The sequence below is a fragment of the Odontomachus brunneus genome, unplaced genomic scaffold (assembly GCF_010583005.1).
Source record: "Odontomachus brunneus isolate Ranch 3 - 2012 unplaced genomic scaffold, Obru_v1 Obru_scaffold_123, whole genome shotgun sequence".
Taxonomy (NCBI): Eukaryota; Metazoa; Arthropoda; class Insecta; order Hymenoptera; family Formicidae; genus Odontomachus; species Odontomachus brunneus.
In genome coordinates, this window is record NW_022639573.1 from 853,959 (window position 1) to 877,131 (window position 23,173).

Sequence of the window (23,173 nt, forward strand, 5' to 3'; positions counted from 1 at the left end):
CTCTCTCTCTCTCTCTCTCTCTCTCTCTCTCTCTCTCTCTCTCTCTCTCTCTCTCTCTCTCTCTCTCTCTCTCTCTCTCTGTCGCGCACGACCTCACCAGGCGCCGTACCGCGCCGTATAGCGGGTGCCCCGAAAACGTTCCGTGCGCACGGCCAAGCGAGATTTCGCCGGCCGCAGGATTGAGTAACTGGAAGTCGGCTCTTTGAATGGTGATCTTCCTTCTCCTCGGTCTCCTCTTCGCTCCTTGCCTCCGGAGACTTCGGATTTCCGTCGATGTGGACGCGCGGCGCGAGCGTGTCGGATGCGACGCGTAAGCCATTAAACCAAGCAACCTCGGTTATGTAAGGATCATCATTCAAGGACCATTACCACCGAGTCGTGCGGATGAGTCTCGCGAGAGAGAGAACTGGACCGACCTCCGGTGTTAAACGCTCGGCGTTAGAACCCCGGCGATGTGGTAGTGCGCCTAGTGATCTTCCTGGCGCGTCCTTGTGTCGGGGCACTCGGCGAGGAATAATTAAGGCAGGATACACGGTAGCGAGGTACGACCTCGCGGCGGAAGTAGTCGAGTTTCCTCGATTTTATTCCGGCCATTTCCGACGATCTCAGCCATGCAGCTTTTCTGAGTGCCGCGTCTCATCGCGTTAACGCACTCGGCGGAAGTGAGTTCGTGTGTGCGCGAATGCGTGAGTGAGAGAATGCGTGAGTGCGTGCGTACGTGCGTGCGTACGTGCGTGCACTCGTGCGGATGCAGGGGAGGAAAGAGCGTACATAAGCGTTGTATCGTTTACGCGGCGGACGCTATTCCGGGAGTACACGTAATGACGTTAACCTATCGAGAGAGGACGAAGTATCTCTGGTCTCTTTCCTTCTTGCGCCAAGTGGAGGCTACAAGAATACTCCGAGATTTCTTCGAAAGCGATTTTCGGCCTTCCAATAATTGCAGTAGTAATTATCATAATTGGAGTAATTGATTGTAACTGCTAAGAAGTGATTGTTTATATCTCACAATGTATCCCATCGCTCGCACGCACGCACGCACGCATGCACGCACAAGGTTTCGCTTGAGAAACGAACTACTTAGCAGTTTAATGAGCTAACACATTGCCGACTCTCCGTTCAATCGCTCTTTTATTACGCTCAGCGTTGGCAGTCGCTCTTTGCCGATTACGAGCGATTTCGTCACGGCGCCGAATACAGAGCTGAGTCACTATCGCGAATCGAGTCGGTTAAATGCTACAAAACTCCTAAGGCCGGCGAGTGAGCTGCTGAAGCGGTCCTCGATGCCGCTCGATGATGCGTCAGGGTTGTCGATCGCGCGAAATAAATACCAGGGATTTAACCCAGGGGAATAGAACTTCCGGTCGCAACGCGTCGGTCGTGTAAACCGCGTCGCGATGGTCTGGTAATTTTCGGAAAATTACTACTTCAGTGCATCGGGTGTTGCTGCAATATTTCAGATGCACGTGTAATTCTTGGTATTAGCTGAAGATGACCCAAAACGAGACTGAAACATACGATATTTAATTTTCACTTTGTCCAATGTATTTTTATGGTGCAAAAGATGTTGGCTCCAGTATTTGTATTCTTTGGCTCTTACTTGCCTGAGTTTCTTATTATTGTTTATCACTTATGAGTGTATAATTCTGTATTTAAGTTCATTATTTTATTTACTTCGTCGTTTCGTACATATTTATGTACGAGAAGATCATATATTTTATTACCTTAAAAAAAGGGACGTTCTCAGTTTGTCCTGTATGTATATTTGTTTGATGCCACATAATTTGAGAACGATTAGAGATATTGAGAAACTTTTTGTAAGTTGTTTAGGATATTATTTTAATATCTGCGTGGTTAGAATTTAATATCTACATGTGTGTGTAGTTTTTAGATTAGTACCGTTACGTGAGTTTGGTCAGATGAACTGCATCTCTTTTGTTACCGGGAGCCACTTGTGACTTGTAAGATTCAACATTTTAGGAGAGGAAAAGTGTCATCTGAAGAAGTACACAAAATACTTTGGCAAAAGTTCATGAGCTTCTTTGAGGAGCTGCAGTTATTCTAAGAAATAGAATACGGAAAGTACAATAAATATTTTAAGCTATGGCGCACGTGTTTCACCATATCAATTTTATAGTTAATGTAATTTTCATTTAATTGTCCAGCTGACTTGGAAATTGTATTATTTTCTTAAAAATCCGAGAATATGTAGAGATACTCTTTAGATTTCTTAGAGTGAAAATCTCACTCAAAAAATGGAGTGACAGCCGAGTCACTCGAATTAGAGTGACTTCTCACTCTCTCTTATAGAGTGAATCCCTTCACTCTATATCGTGAAATAAAAATTTTCACTCTGTTATGGTGTAAATTTTCCCACGACAAATGGACTGACGACGATCATTTGAGTTAAAGTGATTTTATTCGTTTGGAATCTTTTTATTCGTATGGAATCAATTTTCAATCGTGAAAGAATGAATGATTCGGAAACAACGCTTGTATCGTTTTTCCATCAGTTAATAGCAGTGACTCACTAAGTAAGGCGAATGGCTCAAGAGCCAGAAGTCTTAGGTTTCAATTGCTCAGTGAATTTTTCTAAGCATATTATAATTGGAAATAATTAAATGGCACATCATTAAAAAGATTACAATAACTAAAGTTACTAGCAATTACATAAACACGATAGAATTACAGATTTTTTTTTTACCTAATCATAAAAATTCACTTTACTTGGAATTCAATATGCACTCTTATAAAAAATGATATGCCACTCCATTCAGAGTGATAATATTTTCACCATTGCGCAGAGTAATTATCCACTGCTTTTGAGTGAAACTTTACTTCAAGAAATTTAAAGAATACAAGACGAAACTTTTATTTTTAACAGATTTCAGAAACAAACTTTTAATAAATAATTAAAAAGTACGAAATAAAAAACTTAAAAATATCAAACCATCTTTAAAAACTTCAAAAGTCCGAAAAGGTATGAAATATAATTTTGACTCAATATTTCTACCTACAATCCTACAATTAATCCTACAACGTACCTACAATCCTAAAATTAATCCTAACATTCTAACGATATTAGAAGTCGGCGAAAAAGACAAATTGGATAGATAACTAACAAAATAACTGTAGGAAGATAAATAATAAAACAAAATATAATTGACTTAAACAAAATATGATTATTGAATTAATTAGTCAGATTTTCGTGTTTTCTTCTCTCTAATTTTCGTGTTTTATTCATATAATTTTCAATATCGTTAGGATAATAGGATAATATTATACATACATAGATTAAAAATAGTTGACAGAATTCTAATAACTTCAACTGGAAATTTCTGGTTTGTTCATATTTTATCAGATATTTGATTAACCCAACCAAAATTTTTTCTATGTAGGAACATGATAGGATGTACACGAAAAGAAAATTTGACTGTGGATTAATCAAATATCTGATAAAATATAAACTATTCAACTTAAACAGAGTTACAAGTTCTGCTTGCACAAACAAACATTTTGTTAACTGTAACTAAAATTTCTGGTTTTTGTTCATATTTTGAAATATTTCAGATATTTGGATAATACAACGAAATTTTTTCCCGCGTGTAGATACATAGGATATATAGAAATAGAAAATTAATTCATATCTTTTAGGTCTTTTGAGGCTCTTGAAAGATAGTTTATTTTTTTTCGCGTGTTTAGTCGGACGGTAATGATCGTATCTCTTTATTAAGGTTAATTTCACTTTGAATAATCGATAATTCATACATCACTGACCTGTGACCATGTTTAGAGCACGCACCCCCTTCGATAGACGGCCCTCGATCTCGAGCGACTTTATCAATTCAGCCGGCCGTTGTGTTTACAGTTACGTCATGGTGTACGCTTTAAGCGCGTATGCTTCGGCATATATTAATAAATTAATGGTAGGACTGACCGCGCCTCACACATGACGCTTTTAAAGTAGTGTCGCGCGATTTAACGCGCTGTCCCGTGTAGCTTACGGTATTCCCTGCGCGAAGACAGGTCGGAAATATTATATTTAGCCGAGAAATTCCGAGAAGTTCGCTGTTGTGTCTCGCGTGCGAGTAGTTCATCTTCCAAAATAAGATCGAGTAACTCAATCAGACTGATACACGACACCGTTAATTGAACGGTTTATCTGCGTTCACCTCTCTACAATATCACGCTCTCCTTCTCCCCCTGCCTCGCGCGCTGTTTAGAGCAACATGTGTGTCAGGAGATCGAAGCTAAGTTCAAGTAGAATGTTTACACGACACACACAGCATGCGTTACGAATGAAAAAAAGGATCAAGGTAACGCGATGCATTAATATTAACTGCCGAGTTCGCAACGAGGTCAAATCTAATCGCAGCGCGGATAGCTTTTAGCGCATTAAAAGAGACATATGAAACTCATTATTAACTTATTTTTCTCGATACTCTCGTAATTCATTGCTCACTCGCTTCGATTCAGTACAAGGGTGAACGGCGAGAGATGAAGCTGACATTGATTTTCCATTGTTACTTTTATTAATAAGGTTCTGACTAACTCGCCCTCGCAGAATTGGAACTGGCATTAGGTATAATTCACAGGGAGATGTTAAACGAGGAATATAAATATATCAGACGTGAAATAGAAGGAGAACGTGATCTCGCAGCGTTAACCAAACAAATAATATCGACGCGAATGAAAGCCGACTCTATTTTTTTACAGCAACCGTTGATCGATACGATGCTTTCTTTTCTATTTACATTACATGGGCGATTCTCGCGAGGCGTAACCGCGCTTTCGTGGAAAATTATCGAACGCGAATAATCTAATCTTTCGCTTTACTTTCAGAGCGGAAAATGCCCCGGTGACGAGAACGCGAAGTTAAACGCGCCTTCGTACGTGCACCTAGTTGCACTCTTCATCGTATTTATATAGATATGCGTGTATGTATGTTCGTGCATGCGTGCCCGTACTTCTCTCTTTTTATAGACCGAGAAGAGCAGGAGGCGTCGTGTCGCGCCGCTTCGTCGACTCGATACTTGCCTCTGATATTGATTTTTTGATAAATCGCCGCGGCTCTCTTCCGTCTCTTGCGGAAAGCCGTTTCGACGCAACCCAGTTTCCAGAAGTGTTACCGCATCCGGCCTACGCGCGCGGAATGCAAAACTGAGACGCGAAGGATCTTTTTGTTCTTGCGAGCGACCCGCGCGTAATTACTCTTTCAAAGCGAATCAGTTAAAACGATTGAATCAGTAAAAGGAGCATTTCACCGATCGTCAATGAATATTCATTGATTGCAAGTCCACTTTATTGCTCTGTCTTGTAACCTCTTGATTTTGATCAGTAGAACTTCACTGCAAAATCTGTAATACAAAAATTCGTTATACGCTTTGCTAAACATCCGACTCTTATGTCAACTTTGCATTTGTGACGACAGAATTAACAGTTTCCATGGGTCTTATCTGTGTGATGACACCATGTTTGCAAACTGCATCAATAATAGGAATCGCTATACACAGAGAAATGCCCTTCTGCTAAGAAAAGTGGTTATTCAGTCTACTTTCTTCCTATTAAATAATAGTCTCCAACAAAGATTATACTCAGAACTATTTTTGATAATAAAGTACATTTATTATAAATTTTAGAGAAACTTAATATCTTGTACTCAAAAGAATTAATTTTCTTTACAGGAATATTATAAAACTTTATCGAAGAAAAAGTTGGCTTGACCCTCCATAGTAAGCAAATCGAATTTTTACTTTAAATTAATATCTTAGATTGAAATGCTAAATTTACTAGGATCCAGAATATATTTTGAATAAATTTCACGCTTATGATGAACTTTTGTGATTGATATGCGGATATATAAATTTATGAAGTACTGTGTTTTACAAACTGCACCAATAATAGAACACACAGTTACACACAGAAATATCATCTTACTGCTAAGAAAAGCGATTACTCAGTTTATTTTTGTTCTTTTCAATACAATCTTAATCCATTCAACAAAGACTATTTTCTTGATAACATTTCTAAAATTTGTGGAAATCCTTTTATTGCAAATTTTAGAAAAGCTTATTATCATGTATTCAAAAGAAGAATTAATTTTCTTTACAAGAATATTATAAAATTTTATTTAAGGGAAAATTGGCTCGACTCCAACGTTTGTAGCAACTCTAGTGTATAGTAAGGAGAACGAATTTTTGTTTTAATATTCTTAATTGAAATGTTAAATTTACTAGGACTTAAGATATATGTTGAACAATTTTAATGCTTATATGATTGACTTATGATAGATTTGCGAATATATAAACTCATGAAACACTTGGAGCAAGTAACCTTTATTTTAATGCCGTGTGTATTTTCTTGTGTGTGTAGCATTTTAACTTAGTATAGCATTTAATATATTGATTGTAGCGCCTGCAAAACTCGAGGATCCCGCGCGCTTCGTCGAAATTTCAGCCCGATCGAACGGAGAAACCAACGCGAATTGCAATTATCCGTGCATAGACTCGACGACACGCTTCGTAGCGAAAGAGCGACATTCCATCCAACTAAAATGTTTCGACCAAGTCGCTCTCGACGGGGTAGATTAACGCAAATGCGGACGTGACGTAGCTTCGTGTACCAGTATAACAACTAACCGGCTAACATCCGCGCGCGCGTTCGGATTAGGGACTTCCATCCGACGTCTCCTCGTGCAATTTCACTTGAATGTCATCTTCGCGCTCGTTTCGAACGACGGTATCCGTTGTCGTACGCGCGAGGACATTAGAGATTGTTAGAGGAGCTCTCTTCAAGGGGCATACGTGTAATCGAGGACTTTCGAAATCGTTGTGAGATGCACAAGTGGGTCAATTCGAGTTGTTATTAATTGATGTTATCGTGTAAAAACAGATTGCGATAACAATGTTTTAATATTGTTTATTGTATTGACCCTATTCTTAGATTTTTAATATTTTAATATTTTTTTATCTATATAATATTTCTAATTTTAACCTATACATACTCAGAAAAGTAGAAAGAATACTGTGTTCAAGTAAATATTACTTTTGTTTCACAAATATTTTATAAGTTTATATATCTATTATAAGTTTAATTATAATTTATTATATTTATTACAAGTAAATCTATTATAAGTTTATCATAAGCATGACATTTTTTCAAAATACATTCTGAATTGATCGTATACAAGATTGATTAAATCTACATAAAATAGGCTTCGAGAAAAATAAAAATAATAATTTGATATATGATTTATAAAAAATATTAATAATACTAAATTTTGTAGTCGTTTAAGAAGTCAAACATGGTCAATTTTTTTCTCTTTAAGGATACTTATTGACAAGTTTAATTCTTTAAAAATGCATAAAAGAAACGCGATTAATAAAAATGACATAACTAATAGAAAATAAAAACTGCTTTTCAATTAATTTTGGACGTCTATGAGGCTTGAATTTTTTGTTTTATATAGAAAAAGTTTTAGCCATAAGGCTTTTTTGTTTTATACAGAAAAACGTGTGGACTACCTATTAGTAACAAAAACTCAAAAATAATTTTGTGAATTGAATCATTCTTGCATAATTATAGCCAATTTTACTAAATTTTAATCAAGAATATTAAATTAATATAAAAATTTGATTTGCTTGCTATATAGAGTTGAAGTGATTCTTTTTCTTCGATAAAGTTTTATAATATTCTTGTAAAAAGAATAAATTTTTCTTTGAGTATATGATAATAGGTTTTTCTAACATTTGTGTGATATAAATTATATAAACTAAAGAATTTTACTTCATTAAATATTTCTTATATAAATATTGATATGTCTCGAAATTATCGATATTTCTGATTGACAGTAATATTGTTATCGATATTTCAAGAAATTATTACAACCCTACACACAACAGAAATCGTACTTACCGTCACATTCTGTATCGCGCACGATCATTCTTTAATTATTCACCAATCCTTTATTTTTACCAATTAATTAACTCAAAATTTTACTTGCAAATAATGGAGAAGTTTTATGTTCAATTTAGCTTAATTCATCTGTATACAAGCGTTCTTGTGTTTTGCTTCAGACTCTTCTTCCTGTATGTTTATTAATCTCTGTACAATATATATTTTTCAAATTATATTTCGAAGATAAGATTATTAGCACGAAATAGTGCAAGTGAAAGCAACAAGCAGTTGACAATTTTCTTTCACGTAAAATTCTTTCCCATTCATTGGCACGTAAAGAACTCAACTGCTAATTACGATCCGTCATCCAATGATAAATCTGTTTTGATATTTGAGTTATGACAGTGATTTTTTATGTAATTTTGCCCATCACATCAAGTTTCCGAGATAAATAAGGTTAAATATGTCAGAAATGACGATTTTGGCCAACTTAATACATTTATTTTAGAGACACTAAATTTTTTTTTAATATTTTTATTAATGTCATCGCATAGTACTAATTTTTCCCTTTAAAATACATTTTTAATTGTCCTTGTACTATATTTTGTTCCCGAGATACACTACTTAAAAAATATTAAAATCGATACGTGTGCAAAGTACATACATTATACAGTATCCAATATCTAATAACTCTAAACTTAGAACTCAAAAATTTAGAACTCAAAAACCAGAAAATCCAAATATCTCAAAACCCAAAATACAAAAAGCTGAAAATCCCCAAAAATTTAAACTCTTAAAACCCAAAATTTATAAACTCGAATTCCATGAATTTAAAATCCATGAATCCGAAACCCATAAATTTAAATTAGAATAATAGGTTAGTTAGTTGTATTACTTTTGATATTGTACAGATATTAAAGTGGTACATCTCGAGAACAAAATATCGTATAAGAACGATTAAAACCAGATCTTAAAGAGGAAAAGTTACTAGTACTATGCGATGACATTATTAGAAATATACTAAAAAAGTTGTGGTCTCTAAAATAAATGCATAAAGTTGACAAAAATCGTCATTTTTTATATCTTTAGCTTCATTTATCTCAAAAACCTGATGTGATATGCAAATTCTAAGATCAGATTCGGATTCAACGCACAAAATTACCTACAGAACTATTTCGTTCAAGCATGTCTTAAGACCCTCTATCATGCAGGCCTGTATAATTATCGCGATCGCCAATTTCGCACGGATCACTACGAAGTGTGTGATCTCTCTCATGGAATGCTCCTCACGCGGTTCTGCATCCTAAACGCGGCGTCTCTCACTCGCGGCGCTATTTATAATCCGGCCAAAGCGGCGATTCTTCCGTCCGACAACATTAACGTGGCGTTAATAAGAGCAACGAGGAAATTCGGTGACTCATCGCGAAATTTTCGCTCTCGGCGATACGCGACGTGTGCGGAGTGCTCGTATCCCGCAGAAATTATTCCGGGAGAACCGCGGCGAAAGAGCGTCGTTTGAAGAGCGCGGGACGGTTTTGACTTTATTCCGCATAATTCATGGTCAAGTGGCCGTTTGTGTCGGGTGGAGCGCGGTCTTCAACAAACTCGGCGATTCTCGCGCCTCAGCCAAGGAAAGAGCAAATCAGGTCAACCAGCGAGGGCGTTCACCCTCGCACAGTGGAACCAAAGACCCGTGTAAATGGACAAATCTTTTTCTTCATCGCATTGAAGATCTCCATTGACTAGCATGTATGGTTTTAATTGTTTTGAAATGCACTTTATAGGACATCTACATAGAAAGAAAGAACATTCTTGTTTGGAAATATCTCTGATATGTTAATCTTGTAAGATTACTTCTGAGATTACATAGTGTTAAACGAAGATAAGTACTTGCAAAAATATATTCTATATGATTCAACGAAGATAAACCTATTCTTATTATACAAAAATAATTTTTATTAATAGAAATGAAAACATATTGAATTGAGAATATATTTTTTTGATAAATGTCGGAGGAAGATATCGTTATTATCAAAATGATCATATTGTACTTTTTATGAAACTATTGTAATATTTAATTAAAATTATTATTATTAAAATTTATGACTTTAAAATTTTTCTAACAAAATATATCGTTGTTTTATATACGAAATAATGATTGTTTTATATTGTTCATTTGAGTATAATAGTTTTAAATGGATACGGGGCATAGCACGTTTAAAAACATCATATTCTCAATTCAATATTTTGTGTTTTCCATTAGTGAAAATTATTTTTAAATAATAACAGGTTTTTCTTCGATAAATAATATCAAATATATTCTTCAAGTAACCCATCTTTATTTAACGCTATGTAATCTTATTTGAAGATTAACATGTCAAAAATAAAGATATCTTCGAAAGAAGAATGTATTTTTTTTCATTGTATATCATTTTCAATAATCTTAATAACCTGCAGAAAAATGGATTTTTCAATATATAAGCACAACAAGAAGATTGTATTATATTAGTAGAGAGATCACACAATATTTTTCTGTTTTCAAATACATATTTATCACAATATATTTAAAGTTTATTTCTAATATACTTTATGCTTTTTCAAGTTTTTAATAATAAAACTCTTTTGTACACTTTGTAAATAAATATAAAGTCGCAAAATTTGATATCACATTTTCATTCGTTGTCTGTTTTGTTATTATTTTTCTGAAAGTTATATAATTTTTATCTCGTTTGGACTTAAATATGCGAATAATATATGATGGCCTGTAATATTTAAATTTATTTGTAATCATTTTTAGGATGAATATATGCATAGATTTACATTTATTCATTGTTCCAAGAAGTATCATGTTATCACTTACATGATATGAATAAAAATAGGAGAATCAGACCGTGCAGGAATGCGGCTCTTTAAATGTAGTCAAGACGACACTCGGAATATTAGTCATTGTCTTGCTCGATGCGCTCGCTCCGTAATCTCTAGCTAGAGACGCCAGTTCCCACGTTGAAGTTCGTGCACTTTGTTATTTTTAGCCACCCGGAATTTTTGATATACAATTTGATCCCAGCCGTGAAAAATAAACGTTACGCATCGTTTTCTTGCTGATACTTAAGAAGACGTCAGTGAACAATTGTGCAGTGATTCGAGCTCGGTTGCAAGGTAAGCGGACGCGAATAAATTCGCTTCGTCGAATGCAACGAAGCCAACCGTAACATCGTAATGAATCGGGTGCTAACATCGGTGGTGCAACTATCTCTGTAAGCCCGGCGCATCAAGCATCGGCCCTCGAAATCTTGTTAGCTTCCAGCTTCCTGTGTATAGTGGGATATTGAAAACTAGGTCATCGCAAGGGCGTTTACCTACGCTTCACGCCTCGACGATTCCTCCCTTCGATAAAAGCTCGAAGCGGCGGGACGCGTTTCCAGCGGAATACAATTGTGTGCGCGAGTGTGTCACACACAGCCTCCGCGATTATAATCTCTCTCTCTCTCTCTCTCTCCCTCTCCCTCTCCCTTCCTCTCTCTTTCTCTCTCTCTCTCTCTCTCTCTCTCTCTCTTTCTACCTACGGCCGCGATTTTTGTTCCGGTGAGAGGAGCCCACTCGGACGAATCCTGATACCAAACACTGGTGCAATCGAGCGTCGAGGTGTCCGTGAGACGTGGACATTCCTGTATCATTTCGAAACGATCGTGAAGTATTGAAGTGTAACGTGGAATTTCTGCAGATGTACACTGAGAAAAAATTTACTAAATTTCAAAAAATGTTTGTTTGAATAGTACTGTGAAGATATTTGTTTAAATTAAGTAATTATTTTCTAAAATTAAAAAGAAACAAATTTCTATTTAAAACTTCTTTATTTAATTTTAGAAAATAATTACTTAATTTAAACAAATATCTTCATAGTACTATCCAAACAAACGTTTTTTTGAAATTTACTAAATTTTTTTCTCAGTGTATATAGAGTGTATATAGAGTGTTCTTTAAGCATTGTTCAACGTGTCAGGAATGGATTTTTTAGTTCATTTTATGATGAAAAATTTGTATGAACATATGGTCTAATCAAAGCCTTATTTCAGAGATACAAGATGTTAAAAATTCTATAAAATCATCGTTTCTTCCTTAATAATTTCTAAACTAAAAAGAGTTTTTTTCAAACTTGGCTTATTATATAGGCTTATTATTTTCATTTTTTAATTTATAATTGCCATTTTGTAAGAAGTCAATAGATCAGAAAGGGGATTTAAATAATGCATTATAGAAATTTTTATCGAAATTATTGAATATTCGATATTATTTTTTAATTTTGATATGAGAATATAAAATAGAAAAAATATGAGTAGAAGATTGAATCAATATATTTTTTTTAATTAGTGAATATTTTTCATATATGTATAAACAGTGTGGGACTTGGTTAGATGAGAGGCGTGAAAATGCATGCTTGAATAACATAGTGCGTGAGTTTGGAATGATTTTAATGATTGAGTTAAATATGAGGGGATCAGATAGGGGAAATTATATAGGAATGTGAATACGTAAATAGTGTGTAGGTGAAGGCGAAACAAGACATTAGGTAGAAAAGCAAGATTTAGAGCGAAAAAAATGCATAAGTAATAGAGGTTATAACGTCATAAAGAACGTAGTTGAGATAGTGTAAGTCAGTTAGGCTTAAATTAGTATGGTAATGCAGAGGAAATGTATAATAGATGGTAGTAGAAGACAGAAGTACAAGAGGTGGAGGAAAAAGAGCATACAAGAAATGAAGAGAAAAGGTTTAATCATCTCCTTATGAAAAAAACACTCAAAAATTGAGCGTAAAGATTAAAAAATTGAGTTTAAACACTCAAAATAACACTCAGTTTGAGAGTTAATTCGAACACTCAACGTCAGTGTAATACTGAATTTGAGTGTAACCTTTGAACTTCAGTGTGTTGATTAAAGTGTTACTCTCTACTTGAGAATTAACTTCAATGTTATTCTTAACTTGAGATTTAATTTGAGCATTACTCCAAAGTTGAGAGTAGGAATTCCTTGGTCGTGGAACTAACTCCATTGACCGAAAGTTGAAAGTAGCCCTCAAATGAATTCTCACGTTGAGAATAACACTAAATTTAATTCTCAAGTAGAGAGTAAGGGACCACGTGCAATGGAGAATCATAGGCAGTAGCAGTAAACAATTTACCAATTACATTGATTTTTACAAAAATTATAATTGGTCAATTTCTTACTGCTACGGCCTACGATTCTCCGTTGTAAACGGTTTCTAACACTGTAGGTGTACTGGAATGAAGTACAGCACTTGACAGGGAGAACACTCTGTAATAAAATATAAAAGCATTTATTAATAGTCACAATAAATAACAATTGAAATAATAACGCAATAACAATAACACTTGAAGGTAAACAGTCATTGGGTGTACATTCTCAATCTTTTTATGTGTACACTCTATTTTGAATATAAATATTCAATCTTTTGTGGTGTACACACTCAGTGTTGGAGTGTAAATACTCAATATTCAGTGTAAATACTCAATCTTCAGTGTACACACTCAAAATTTGAGTATATATATTTAAATTTGAGAGTAAACTCCCAAAATTGAGCGTTTACACTCAATATTTGAGTGTTTTTTTCATACGGGTCGGATGGAATAAGGAAATAAAATAAAATTATATGGAAGAAAGATGACACAAAGACTAGGACAGATGTGTAAGTAAGAAAATTGAAGTGCAAAGAATAAGAGGAAGGTTATAGGATATGGAGAACTCCTTAGTTATGTAAAGCTGAAGGAGACATATTGGAAGTGAAGAAAAAAGCAGAGGACTCACTTTATAGAGTTAACAGAGTGGAGTGATGATATGGAAGAAAATTAGGGAAAAAGAAGATGAAGAAGTAAGGAAAATTGCGAAGAAATCGAATAGGGAATAGAGAAAAGATAAAGGGATATATAGGTGTGTACAACTAAAGAGAAGGACAGAGTTTGGAATATTGTATGTGACAATATAGTATCCGTTGAATGAAATAGGAAAGTGTAATTAGGCATAATAGATAAAAAGAATTAAATTATTATAAAAGAAGATTATGATTTAAGTAACGAGGATGGTATTATAAAGTCAATTAGAGAGAAACAATGCAACTATAGGGAGATATATATATATATATATATATATATATATAACTAAATAAGTAGATATAGATAACTAGATAGGTAGAAATAAGAAATGGATAAATATAGTTAAGGAATATAACTGTAAACCAAGTTTTCTTTGCTATGTAAGTTAAATGAAAATATATATACTAAAACATATAAAAAGTATATGTATTTTAGAATAAGAGCATTAATATAATGTAGTATAATTTATGAGTTAGGGTCACATAGCACATAAAAACACGTATGTGTGCAGTAAAACTTATCAGTAAGTCAATTTGACTAATTATAGTCAAACATTCTTGAAAATATAACACTGCTACTTGTAAAATTTTTTTTAAATCAGCGTTTTTAGTTTTATTATTTTATTTTAATTACTTGTACTAAAAACTATTCTTGGTAGATTTCGATAAAGCTATTAGTTTGAGAGACATTTTCCTTTCAATATAGAATTTTTAACATCTTGTATCTCTAAAATGAAGCCTTTGAGATCATATGTTGATATAAACTTTTCTTCATTCAAGAATCAACTTTTGCAATGTGTTGGACAATACTTAAGAAATACTCTGTATATCTCTTGTGCGTGTTTCTCTCGTTGTTTTAAAAGTAGAGGATTTATATATATTATTTTTATTATTATATATCATATATCATTATATATTATATATCATTATATTATATATATCATTATATTATATATATAATATATAATATATATAATATAATATATATATATATATAATATATATAATATAATATATATATAATATATATATAATATATATAATATTATATTATATATCATTATATATTATTATATATCATTATTATATATTATATATCATTATTATTTATTTATTTATTATAAATCTTCGATTTTAGGTTTAACAAATTCTTCGTTGCATAATGAAATCCTTCGTCATTATCCGTTTGACTTGAGAAGGAGGGGAGAATACGTCTGATTAGTTTTGATATCCGATACGAATTTATCTCGTCGGAGAATACTTGTTACATATATCCTGCAATAAACCAGCAGTTGTAGGTCAATTTGTAATGCCATCGATTTTGATGGAAGTGTGTATGATATACACATACATAAATGTTTATGTGCGTATACATTTTATCTGGACGAAACACGATTGAGTGCTGTCGCACTTTATCGTGCTGTCGTGCGCTCTCGATATACTATTTTGTTCGTAGCGGTGAACTGTCCTATGCTAGCCGCGTATTTTCGATATCCATCACTATAATTATTGAGAATTATCACTCGCGATAGTGGTATCAGTAAATTGAGGCGATTCTATATAGTCGACGATTATTTGCTTGAAGTGGCCGACACTATCGCCACAAGTTCCTTCTATAATTGGAATACGAATAACCTCAAACTAACTCAGAATGTAGCTTCATCTAGCAATATACGACTCTGTCCATAATACTATGTTTTCGTCGTTACGCGCGCGTTTGCGTCATCCTCTCTTCTCTCAAGAGATCGGTCTTCCCGCATTGCTGAATTATATACGCTCGATCGGATTTGCTTTTAGCGGAGGTTGTCCAGAAAAACATCACGATTTAAATAAATCTCGCACAAAGTGAGGTGAGATGCATTTTTGCTAGAAGAGATTTTCTTTTTTCTTTTTTAATAGATCAGTATGACAGTCCTGGGTTAAAGGTTAAAATCGCAGGTATAATGTCAGGGGGGGATTTCTGCAGGTGTTCGGCGTATTACGGCGCGGACACCGGCGCCACGGTGACTCCGGTGGAAAATCAATAACCTGACGTTGTGTGTGTATGTGTGTGTATGCCGTGTTCATCTTACCTTCGGCGTTGCGACGGCGGTGCCTTGTCTATAGCCGGAGGTCTTTTGTAGACGACGACGGACCGAGTTACTAACGCGGGCCGCTTCAAGTGCGACTTAATTTGCACAGTGCGCCGATTAGAACACGAATGATCGTCCTGTGTCTCCTGTTATACTGATCTAAGAGTAGACGTAATGCCGAGAAGTCATTATCGCTGGGCGCGATTTGCTCGTTAAGAGGAAAAATGCGCAACGAGATTCTGAGAGAAAAAGTGGTAATGCTTGGCGATCTCGTTGACACGACGTTAATATTAAAATTCCCCGGAGATTCTTGTGCAGTTTTAATCGTTATACAACAGCTGATGAGAGAATGCTGAGTGGAGTATACTTCCTGGCAAAGAAATCCTTGTAAAAAAGATTGATACTTGAGATAATAGATTGTTAAAAGCAAAAAAGCAAATCCACAAATCGAGCCTGCAGAGTGACGCAGGAATATTGGACGATTGAATTGCACAGTTGTAGATTGTAGAAGCTCTTTAGAATTTCGATTTTTGCGATTATCTCATCAGATGTCGTGTGACTGTTATGTGTCCTTAGCAAAGCTATTTAGCTGTTACATCCGTTCATGAATATATGGGAAAAATTATTACAACAAAATTTTTGTAATCTTGGGGATTATACAAAAAAATTATGACAGAAATTACTATAAAGTTGTCTAATATGGGGAGGTTTTTTGTAAGAGCTCGTAACTTTGTCCATAATACTATATTTGATTTGATGAAATATTTACAATATTTTATGAAGATATATCTGTAAAATTACTCTCTTAAACACATTATAAAATTATTAATTTATGAGATATAATTATTTTAGTAAATATATGCCTTTTCTTTATATCAGGCAATCCGATTCCTAATCTGGGGTAGTCATTTATCATATAATATATAATAATATGAATATAATTATTTGAGGAATAATATATGGGATAATATATTGGGAATATATATAATATGTTTGGAGAAGTCATTTATCATATAACTTATACTAAATTTTAGCAAGTTTTTAAGAAGATATTAATGATATTATAGTTTAATTATTTTTTTGCAATTTATTAACAAATAATCAATGCTATGAAACACAACATTATATTAAAATATTGAAACCAAGTAAGTAAAATTTCAAAATAAAAAATAAACATTAAAATAAAATGAATATTGAAAACATTATTTCTTTTTTTTACACAAAAATTACGCAATTAAGCGTATTTATGGGGCTCCCTATAGGAACTTCGTAAAATTGATATTAAAATTTCGAGTCCTAAGTTAATTTATTAATTTATAAATCTAACATAATATTCATTTTTCTAATATGACCATAATATAATAATATCAACATAACTTAGTTTACATAAATTATAATAAATCTTGTGAAAGCATAAAAATTATTATGGACAGAACAGAAAATATTTTCATTCACTGCACCCATCACTCGCTTGCTAGACATTAATCACATTTAATATAAAAAGGGACAACTATGTAGAACAATTTTGAAAGTAATTCATAGATAGCACTACATCATAGTGATCAGAGCTGCAATTCCCCATATTAGGGAACCTTTCTATATTCGGCAACTTTATATTTATTTAAAAATGTTATGCATTTTTAACTTTTTATTACAAATTATTGTAATTACTTAAATTTTTTATGTCATATATCAGGTAGGGAAATCGTCAAATTTATTATTTATATAATAATTTATATATATACTATTCGGTTGATCCATAAGTTCTTGTGAAATTTTGTCTAGTTAGCATCCGCATATTGGTTTAAGAGAATAGTTTCACACATAGTTGGTCATCTGTGTATATACTTTGATAACTGATACTTTAGAGCATAGTTTGTGGTAATGTTTAAGAAGGTACAGTTGTATTTGTTGCGGCTTGAAAAAGGAAGGCAGTAAAATTTTTACGGTGCATTGTTTTTTTATTTTTGTAAAAATTGTTATAGTTTGGTTGGGATGTTTTACCTCACCCACTATATTCAACTGTCCTTGTCTCCTGCTCTCCTTGATTATCATCTATTTCGTTCGCTACAGAACTCCCTTGACGATATAAATTTCGCTTTTTCGCTAGATGTGAAAAATCATTGAAAATGTTTCTTGTGCTAGAAAAACATAAGAGTTATACGAGAAGAGAATTATAAAATTGAAAGATGTGGTTGTGAAAGATGATCGAATGAAATGGCGCATGTTATTATTGATTAAATTTGTTTTTAATAAGAATAAAATATATGTCAATTTTGTTTAAAAATCCGCACAAATTTATAGATCAACTCAATACGATTTCAGTATATCCTAGGTTTATAAAAAAAAATATAATTTTAACGTAATTTTTACTACAATATTTTTCCCATATAAAAGGCTTTTATTTGTACAATCTAGACTCTCTTAGATATTGTCTGGTTCGTTATCCAAGGGCTATATTTTCTGTAGCTGTTCGTGCAACACGCTTCGATTATACAAGGTCTCGTTTCGTGCTCGAGCACTTCCCTCGCGGCACGCAGATTCGATTGGTAAATTATATTTTGCATTATTTTATACAATCCGACCTCTTTCATTAATTTTTAAGCTCTTTCGCGTTATATCCCTAGGTAAATTTTTTGTTTATCATTTGCAGTTTACTTGATATCTGAAAGAACAAGAAGAGAGAACAAAGGTTATACGAGTCATCATTTTATTAGAAGTCATGCGGGACGAAAATTAAAACGAATTGATTGCAGTTAGATGGCAGATAACGGAACTTAGAGTTTTTCTTCAAACAGTATGTTACAAAACATAACTCTGATGCTAATATTTTCGAAACCGTTGTCTCTCGCTTCTCATTCTTCAGTATTCTATATCCCTTATTCTGGACTCTTTTTTATTGATAAAGATGTCTCTAAATATACTTATAAGCCAATCAGAAGATTTATTAATCAGCAGGCTCACTTTTTGAAATAAAAGAATTAATAGAATAAAAAAATTAATAGAAATAAAAGAATTAATAGAATAAGAGTTTTTACGTTCTACTTAAGAACGGTCTTTGCTTTCCAAACGGATTCAACTTCTTTGTATAGTCAATTGTAGTTCGTTACACATTAAAATAAATAATATAAACAATCGGGCGAAAACGGATATATACATGCAGAGAGAAAAAAAATATATACTCCATTTATTATTAATTTATTTATATTAACTCAACAATAAATGAACTAAATGCATTTTGGCTCACACATTTATTGGTAGATTAATTCAATTATACTTTTTCTTTCGCATAAGAAACAGTCAAACTGAATTTCTAACGACCGAATATATTATTTATTACTATTGATCTTTTACAACTGATAACCAAAGACTCTTTTACGCGAATTTCCTAAACGCGGTATTTATGTCTGACTTTGCGATTTTGGATGTATGTTTCTTTTCTTTTGACGAAGTCGTTGAAAATTGTTCTTTCCTTATTCCTCCCTGTCCGCGAAAAATATGAAAATTATTATGAGTCCTTATAGATTATCCAAATAAAGATTATTATTCTTTTATTTCATTGATAATTTGCAACACAAAACGTAGATTGACATTAATGATTGGTTTCTTGATTTGTGAATTATATTTTTTCGCACTGAGATTTTAAAATTTTTTCTCATCAGTACACTTTTTTGTAATTATAACACTACGTGTTGCACATCATCGAAGAATAGTAGGAAACTTTTCGTCTGGGTGAATGTAAAGAACTAGCTAAGTCCGTGGCAGAACTGCAGAAATCCGCTCCGACTTACGTCAAAGCAACATGAAGATTCACGCCGTACACAGAGACCAGCTGTCCTCGTCTGGATGCACAATGAGCTTCTTGTTTTCCGTTTTCGCTCCTTCCTATTAAAGAGGAGTCATTGTGACAGTATATACACATACACACATACCGCGTGCGCGCGCATGCGCGATCGAAATTGAGGTGAATCGCTGGAGGTGGTTATTATAGCCTGTTGTTATAAAAATCTCGTCTACACCAACGCTTTCCTCGTCTACACCAAGCTTCTTTATATACATTCACTGTTGTATATTCAATGTACCGTCATAATAGCGCAGAAGAAAAGAAAAGACTGGTTGGTCGGTCGGTGCTCCCTTCAGACTTCTCATTTGCTGAGCTGAACGTGATTTGAGAGCAAAAGAATAGGAGCAAGTTTGAGATTATTGAGTTTAACATACTTGCCTCGTTATAATTCAAAAGATAAATTCTGCAAGTTATGCGGTAAAATAGATAACTTCGAAGTTCTCCATTATTTTACTCCAATTTCGACTTGACCGAACATCAAACACGCATTTTTTATATTAAGTATTGAGTATATTTCTGGAGTTTTTGTCGAAGAAATCTTTGAAATATCTTGCTATTAGCAGTCTTAAAGATATTGCAAGACAAAATAAGTTTATTAGAAATTGATTGAAATTTGCACTAAGCATAAATTAAAATATTATTGCGCTACATATAAATTGAAATATTATTAATAACTTTCCCTCAAATTAACTTATTATTTAAATAATAAACGTATAGAAACGGTCATTTTGTTCGGTAAATAGCAAGTTTATGAGTCGTCCTCTCGATGAGTCACTGAAAATAAGACTTACAACATAACTTAATCCTTAAGGGGATGCAATCTTTGAAAACTTCAAAGGAAATTTTAAATTCCAAATATTGTTGTACTTTTACAACTAAATTTGAAAATTTAAAAATATATGAAAAGTTTGCGCAAAGATTTCTATACATGTATAGTTATGTTCTACTAAGTATAAAATAATCCACTAAGTATAAAATAAAACAGCATACATTAGATCTGTTCTTTGTAACTGAATTAGTGCACACTTTCAGAACTTAAAAAGAATATATATATACAGATAAGATATATATATATATATATATATATATATATATATACATACAGATAAGATATATATACAGCTGTGACTTGGTGTAAAAAGAGAAAAAGAGAATTAGTGCAAACTAGTACAGTCAGTTCAATTACAAAGAATGGAGACCAATTTATATAAAATCTATATGTACAATGGATTGTACAACGAACATCTATATGGATCTATATATACAACGGTTTAAACATAATGAAGTTAAGAGCTCACGAAATTGTCAACATTACGTCATCACTCTGGCAGGTTTAGCCAGTAATTATATTATTAATTATTATTACTAATTATTATATATATTAGTATTATTATTTTTTATGATCATTACATTTGGTATTCTTAATTATATTATTAATTATATTATTATTGCGTAAATTTATTTGTAATAGCTCTGAATGTTGACAGTTTGATGTGCTCTCAACTTCACTGTATCCAAACCGTTTTGTAATTCACTGTATAAGAAATACGAAAAGATTAGTGCGATTAGTGTCAATGTTTTATCTGACATAATGTTTTGACGATCGTCTCATTATCAACATTTTCAGAGTTCATCATTCACTTTGACATCTCTTAAAGAAATATGCAATCAGTATAACGTAAACTTTGTAGAAAGAAATTTATATTTTATCAGTAAAGTCTTCAAATATCCCCTTAAACCTTCGACTTGCACGCCTCCGTCCCTCGATGCAGAAGTGTAGACCTTAAAGAGGTAAACTTAACCTTCCCCGATTATCGTGTCATTCACTTTGTGATTCACTTCACTCCGCCCACCATGATACCAAGACACTAATTTGTACGTTCCCACTACGGTCGGTGCCGGCTGCCATTAAGTATGACGGCACTCGCGTAATTGCTCTTAATTCGCCATAAGTAACCGTCCAGACATTTAAGAATGTCATTCATACTCGCTCGCCTCAGACTTTTGTCGTCGCTCAGGCGAGACGCGTCCATCTCGTCGCGTAACGAGGCGATTTAACTCGCTCCCTGGATAACGTGGCGACGATACCTACGTAGATATCGAGAACCTGTTATACATTGCATAACGGATCGTAAAAATCACTGTCGTATCTGGTAGCGTCTTCAGTTCTGCACGGCACGCTCGCGCGTCCCGAATGTGGATGCGTTACCGCGCAGTTCTTCCTCTCCGATGTCGTATGCTCATTATTAGGCGTCCATATCGGTTTACTGTGGTTTTCCTTGAGTTTTTTTTCGCTCGGATACCCGCATGAAAGTGCACACCGTGCACATCGCGCGTTGCACCACGCTGGTATGTGTATTCGGCTTCTCGAGAGAAAATACCGTTCGCGACGTTTATCTCGCGATGGCAAACCGTCGGAACGTTATCAGTTCATTAATCGGCAAACATCGTTCGCGTTGCGGACCCTCGTAAATTAAACGAAGCGTTTTATTGTGGGCGTCGTCCGAAATTATACAGCTCTATCTTAATACTTGAATCATGGTGATGACGGAATTTCTCTGTCGAGCTGGTAGCAAGCGGTACCACAAATAGTTGTTGATCATCCCATAGATAATTGCGCATTTTTTTACATTTCGTATTTAAACAAAGACAGGAAAAAGAAAATAGTTTGATTCAAAATATATTTACCATCTGAATTTGTGTTTTATTATTCTACAATTAATTTCTCATTTTTATAGAATAGTATAACTGAAAAATTAATCTTCATCTTTATAAAATTGAAATTAGTAGTATTTTCTTTATAAAGTAAAAATCTTTATAAAATAGAATCTTTATAAAATAGAAATTGGTAGAATTTCTAAATTGAGAATTTCAAAATTCTGCTACTTCACTGTGTTTTTCCTTGATGGATTGTTCTGTTTTAAAGATATTTCTCATAATTAATTATATAGTTACACGCAAATATATATAATTATATATATTTTTTTATATTTTCATTTATATAGTTGTGATACAAAATGAAAATATTCAAGCGTCTCGTTAATATAATTAAGCACTCGTTAATATAATTTTCCGTGATGTTCTACTTCACACAGGACAGTTGTATTATTATGTCCTGTTACGAGAATGTGGCACACATCGTTTGTATATGAAGAAAATATTATAGTAAAAATTACGCCAAAATTACGTCATATTTTACAATGTGTTTGTGTAAAACTGATTGATAAAATTGTAATATAAATTACTATAGAAGTAACAAATTTAACCGAATCTACATTTAAACATGCTATATAAAAAATGAAATCTACGTTTAAACATGCGATATAAAAAACAGTTAAGCAATTACAAAATATAATTGTGACAAAATACAATAAAATCGTGATAAAAATTCTAACGTGTTTAACATTTATAAAAAAAGATATTCTTCATGGTCTAGAATAAAAAAAAATTTGTTGTAATTTTCACAAAAATTAA

The 23,173-nt window shown here is 33.3% G+C and overlaps 1 protein-coding gene across 5 annotated transcripts in view; it reads left to right on the forward strand.

Moving 5' to 3' along the window:
- Window positions 1-23,173, forward strand: part of LOC116849671 (spectrin beta chain) — a 46,653-nt gene that overhangs the window by 1,438 nt on the left and 22,042 nt on the right. The gene's annotated exons all lie outside the window — the stretch shown is intronic.